Here is a 6,878-nt window from a genome sequence, read left to right as displayed (position 1 = left end):
ACTCTTTCCTGCTTATGCAGGGGGTCGGACTCGATGATCTATTGAGGTCCCTTCTGACCCTAACATCTATGAATCTATGAATCTACTCAGAAGAGGCCAGACCATCAAAGGTAAGATAGGCAAGGCAGCATACCATAGATCTAGATTACTTTAATAATATCAGTATTGTTCACTGCTTTAGAACTGTAAAGATGCACAAAATAAAAGCGAAAGGAAAGCCAATTACTAACAGTTCCCAGGCACAGACACACCAATTACACTGAATTGTTCAGTACTTTGTTTTTGGGGGGTAATATTGACACAGCACATTATTTTAGTGTTTAAGAAACATCTGTTGGGGATAAGGACAATATATATGAAACCTCATCACAAACATTGACTGCTTTAGTACTTTTCTTTCCTTTTCTTCTAAGGCTCAGAGGTTAGTAATTTCAACCAGTGGTCATCCAGTGGTACCAAATTGGGAAGCCTTTCACAAACCATTTGTTATGAGGCATATGCCTTTTATGTTTGTTTTTTTGACTAATACAAATAGTAACACCATCACTGTGCATTCTTTTATATTAGGTCCTCAAATAAAGTACTTCCTTCTGTGAGTAAATCTTCAATTGCTTATCAAATCTGCTATTTACAGTTAGTACTTTAACAAAATGCTGGGTTTCGTTAACACACAAAACTCAGAACAAAGGAAGTTAAACTGTGTATAATGAGTTGTCACAAGTGAAATACTACAGGCACTTCTGGTGGTTCTAGTATAAGAGGTTTACAGAGGTCAGGAGCACATAACAAAAACAGGAATATTTGGAATTTATAAGACAATTGAGAGAGAAGTCTGAGAAATGTTTTACTGTATATTAATTCATCGTGAAAAGATTAAGAGGACAATGCCAACATTTCTGAAGAACTACTAAGGCAGGAGTATCCAGATCTGGCCCATGACGCCTGGTCTGGCTCACAGGGCATCCCCTGGTCTGTGGGGAGTTTTGTAGGCCTGGGTCCTATGTGCTACGTCTGGTGCTCGGGGTGGCACTGCGATTGGCTAAATCTAAGTAAACAAGGAGGATGGTTATAGCTTCTTTTAAAGAAATTAGTAAGCTATTTGAGTTAAAATCTTTTCTGTGCAGGCAAAACACTTAGCAACACAAAGTAACACCTTTACAAAGTCAAATATGCTAATGCCACCTCAGCTGGACTAAATATCAGTACCCTGACTAACAGTGTTCCTGAGATCACATGAGCTAGTGGTCTGTAAAGAAGCAGGCAAACTCCCTTGATTATCTATTAACCCTTAAATGGAACTGAAATTTGATTAAAACTGTGATGCAACTCAGTTAACATGGTTTAGAACAGGGGTTCCCAACCCCCAGGCCGTGGCCTAGTGCCAGGCCAGGAAGGGTTGGCTGCCGATCCACAGGAAGGCTGGCTGCCAGACCAGAAGTGACTGCGAACTGGCAAACCACGGACTGGAAGTGACTGGCATAGTGTAAGGTAACTGGCATACTTTTATACTAAGTATAAAAAAAGGGTTGGCTGCCTGCCCACAGTATGCTGGTTACTGCTGGACCTCGGCTTGCCAGTCCACGGTCAGTTCCGGTCCGCAGGTTGCTGGTCTGTGGTCACTTCCGGTCCACAGCTTGCCGGTCCTCAGCCTAAAAAAGGTTGGAAACCCCTAGTTTAGAAAATGGTTAACCTGTCTACAAACAGCCATGGTACTGTTTCTTTAAATGTGGTTAGGGAGTGTGCCTCCTTATGCATCATATTTTACTTTTAGTTTTGGTTTGTGTTCAGAACAATAAAGTTACCAGCCGTGTGATCGGTCTGGTGCTCTCTCTGTTAGTCTCATCTACCTACCACTGTGGACTCACAAGATTATAGCAATACTCCTAATTAGTCAGATACCTAGTCATTGAGCATTTTCATGCAGACAGTTGATATTTATTTTCATTAGACAGCTGATTGAAATATTCAGTCTACTTCAGTAATGACTAATTCACAATACATCACAAGTATTTTTAGGGGGCAGTTACAGGATCTGCCAGGTGACTTTCTCCAGCAAAGAATCTTGCTGAAGTAAACTGAATATTTCTTCTAAGTATTAGCTGTCTACCTTTGCACCATGCAAAAAAAATGATAATTTAGAGACTTCCACATTAATATTAATGTGATGAAGTTTAATGAGTAGCCGAGTCAGAGAAAACTTGAGATGACTTATGAAGATGCATTAAAGGTATTCCCTCCAGGGACTTGTTCTTGCACTGTGCAGCTGTAGAGTGCTGCACATATAGGTGCAACCTAAAAAGTGACTAGTAGAACAGGGGGTTCAGGGGAAACCAGTCCTACAATAATAAGAGAGCTAGAGTGCTATCTAAGAGCAGGTGTAAGGCCAAAGGCAGGCATTGTTTATCATCTCATATGCATATAGAGGGCCTCACCAAAGTCTTTGCTTTAGATAAATTAATAATTTTCCAAAACCTTGCCTATTTTGTTATCCTGAAGTTTTACCCTGTATAGTAAGTGAATATATACAGAAGGACCTTAAGATTTCTGAACACAAAAATTGAACTTATGTTGTTGTGCAATAATCCTGCTTTTCTTCCCAGGCAACGAGCAAGGAGATGCAAAGCCCTCTCTTTCCTTAAAAAAAATAATATTCCACAGTAATTGTCTCTAGTATTGCAGCACTGTTACAGTACAATATAATATGTTGGGCTATAACTACACTATATTGTTTAATTTACAGAAAGATTTAGTTCCATTTCATCATGATCATCTTTTCAGTCATCCTTACTTTCCATCTAACTGTGTCAGACCTCTTTATCCCAACTGATGTTTCCCTTCTGAAAGATATTTAAGTCCCACCCTCAACATTCATCTATCCATTCCATCTCGAGTGACATTTTTGTGTCAGACAATATAAATGGTATAGATCATCACATTTTGTAAGGATCATTTTGTGCCTGACGGGCATCAGTGAATGCTTGGAAATGGTTACAAAGATGATAGTTTCAAAACTTACTCTGTGATGGCTTGGACTATAGGAGATAGCAGAATAAATATGAGGTTTAATGTCCCACTATTTTGGGGGGTTTTTGTATTTGTTTAAAATCATTATGAATTTGTCAGATTATAGCAACACACATTAAAGCTATCATTGACTTGGAAATAAACTGGAATTGTGAAAACTAGAGTTTTTACACTGAAGATGTGAGCTGTTGGTTATGGCACATCTGTTCTTGGCTTATTACAAGAATCCTTATGATAATACATAATTTTTGAACACTAGAAACAATTCTTTTTTAAAAAAGCAGTACTCGCTAATACATTTGTAACTAAGTTTCTGTTAGCTCTTTAATTATATGTTAAATTTTTTCGAAGTTTTATCGCTAGGCCATTCTTGGCTGAAGCTTGCAAGGACAGTTCTCTACCAGAAGTAAGTTTTATTTTACAAGGTTGTTTTGTGAAATAGTTTTACTTGTAGTTAGCATACAGGAAAGTATTGCTAGTGCTTCTGTTGACATTTATAGAAATTGTATTGTGCTACTGACACAAAACCAAAGTTATGAATTTCAAATAGTTTTGGTATTTGAGCATTTAAAATGCCTTTTGATAAATGAGCAAACCCTTTTTTAATTAATAGCTTTGGAAGAATGGCCATGAGGCTCAGTCAACCTACCACTGGGTGCATGTCTACACTGGGACTGTAATCAAAAGCAGAAACTAAACAAGTTAACTCTAAAAGAGTCCATTTATATACCAAATGCAGTCTAGGCATGGCATAAGCGCTCCACATTGACTATTTGCACTATTTACTTTATTCCTGGATATGGAGCCTTGTGCTTCCATGATTAAACTACTTACAGTATGTGAACTGGACTCATTTAAGGCAAATTTAGCTACCTCCTCCATTACACTGCAGTCTGTACAATAGGCCCAAGACTAATTTGGGAAAAATGATATTTAGTTATGGTAGATTTATGATTTGATTATGTTTTCTGTGCTACCACTGATAATATCGAAGAATATGTCATAAATTTTTTTTTGGACATTAGGGTGCTAGGAATTATAGTCCTCAAAAGGGGACCTGGGAGGATTTTAATTACTTAATCTAGAACTAACAGTATTGTGCATGGATTGACCGACCTGATTCCTTATGTAAATGAATGGCATTTTCCAGTCTAATATATCCAGGTGGAGGGAAATATGAAGTAATCAAATGATGCTGTGCTGACATTAACTCAAAATGCTAAATTGGATGATAATCCCAACATTAGAACTAAGCAAATAATTTGCAGTGAATAATTTACTCAACAAATTTAGCCTCTTATTCTGCTCACAGAATGTCCGTGAGCAGATTGCAATTTCTCTGAATTTATTCTCGATTCACATTTACTCAATTATTTTGGTGAGGATTTTTCTAACTACTTCAACAATTACTATCCAAAATGTAAGTTATATCAGTTGGTTTGATTTACGGCATTGGTAGTATTGATTCTAGCCCTGAATTGGATAGGTATAAGCCAATTTTTTATATACTTTTGAATGCAAATAATTTATACTTGTGTACTTAAATATGGACTTACATTGCTAATAACCAAATGGTTTCAAAATTATGGCCATAGATTATGGGTGGAGAACTGAGAGAGACTACTGGGGAGTGAATTTCTCAAGAGGAAAGCAGGTTTGTGACAATTAGCAATTAAGTGTGACTATGGACAGTCAAAGGCTTCATTCCATTAAAAAATGTGTCTGTAAAATTTGACAGTTCGGTGAAAGGTTTAAATTTAATTTAACTTTTCTTATACATTCTTACACATTTTGTGAAATCTGTCTTGCAAAGGGCTGGCACAGTCAGATCCTCATCTAACTTATTTTAGCAGTGCTTTCCAGAAAATTCTAGGAACCAACCCCAGCCTATGTACTTTACCAAACAGTATTTGTGTAAATATATATTGCATTACTCACTAATTATCTGGCCTTCAAGTACAGCAAAGAAGTTTGTAACATGCTCATAACATTAAAAACGGTCGTATTGGAGAATTTAGCTAGTAACAAGTACCAAAACAACTGAAGATATATTTTATGAAGAATCTTCACCCTTCAAAGAGAGTGATGTGATATTGTACTCTGAGTGTCACCAAAATGGATGACCTTAGCTTTGAAGTATATGTATATAGGTTTATGTTTTCTTGTTGTTTCCCCCCCCCCCCCCCCCCCTTTCTTATTTCTAGGGCTACAACCACATCCCGGCATTTAGCACATAGCTAAGCTGAAAAGGCAAACAGTTAAAGAAGTGCCTTACCAATGATATGCATCTTTAGAACTAAGTTGCTCAGAGCCTATACAAATAACTTGGCTGCTGACAATACACTGAAATGTAGCTTCTACTACTCCTTTCCCTGGTAACTCCATGCCTTTAGAGAATTTGAAAATAGTTGATCTATGCAGGCATATCTACATGTGTGCTTTAATGTGCAATAAACTATTTTACTGTGCATTAAAGCAGCACATAAAATTGACATTATGGTAACGCGCAGTAAAACAGCTTACTGTGCATTAAGCATCACTAAAAAGTGTGCAAATGTGCTACTGTGCATTAAGACACCCTAACGCGTATTAATTTAGTACCTCATATTGGAGGTACTAAATTTAAAGCACTTTAGAAATGGCACATTAATGCACGTGTAGTCACGCCCTGTGTGCCCTTACCCCAGATTAGCATATATACTTTGAAATGACATACATCCCTGGAAGTGTTATAATTCTCCAACACTTGTGATCAGAGATTGTGTCATGGCTTCCATCTTGCCAGGGATTCAATGTGGAACCACAGTTTGTGATAGTCAACCTCTGTACCTAAGGTTGCAGAAGACTTACATTTTCTGTGTGGAGGGCATATTTAACACTCATTGATTAATGAGGTACGAAAGCATATTATTCCATACAGATATATGAGGAACAGAAAGGCTTCTTGTGGCCTTTCCACATAACCCTGGCATCCTGCACAAAAGATACCTGAATAAACCCCATTAATTCTAGCAATATGTAGGTAACTATTAAATAATTCCAGCCCCAGGACAATTATTGCTAAATATAAAAATCAGTCATAACTACCAATGGAGAGATAAATATATGGAGAATAATGAGAAAGAACAATACTTGGCTTCTAGAAAACCTAGAGTAATACTGTGGCAAATGATTAATCTTCCTAGAGTCCGAGACCAAAATTTCTATGTCTTTGTATGATGGTTGAGTAGTCTAATGGAGAAGATCCTCAGAGAGGCATTTGGGGCTTTTTATAATAATCTTGCTAATTTCTAGGAGCAAATTGCTAATCGTAGTTTATATTATGAGCTATAATATTGAATGGCCACCACAGATGGAAGTACTATCACAGGGATGGGCAATTATTTCAGTTGGAGGGCTGCTTAATGAGTTTTGGTGAGCTGTGGAGGGCCACAAGGGTAGCGCCACCCCTTGACAGGTGGCCCGCCCCCTGGTTGCCTTTTTGGGATTAGAAGTCCCACTGCTAATCTCGGACCTTTGCCACCAGAAATCCCTCCTTTGCCCCCTAGAAGTACTTCTTTTGGGAGGGGAGGGTTGTCATCTTGGAACCAGAAAAAACTCAAATCATATGCTAAAGTCAAACACTTACTATAACATATTTTAATTTTATTATAAAAAAATTGCTGTCATGATTTATGTTTGTGAAGTATATATAGAGGTGATTGCATAATCAGTCAAAATAAAGTCTTAGTCTTGTATATTGTGTATGGGGGTGTGTGGGGTGTAGTTGGGTGTGGGGGTGGATGGTGCGGTGTGGGTGTCTGGGATTTATATGGGGTGTGGCTGTGTGGGGGGAGCAATAGGGTATGTTGGGG

Source organism: Alligator sinensis, unplaced genomic scaffold (assembly GCF_000455745.1).
Source record: "Alligator sinensis unplaced genomic scaffold, ASM45574v1 scaffold7_1, whole genome shotgun sequence".
Taxonomy (NCBI): domain Eukaryota; kingdom Metazoa; phylum Chordata; order Crocodylia; family Alligatoridae; genus Alligator; species Alligator sinensis.
This window is presented reverse-complemented; position numbering follows the sequence as displayed.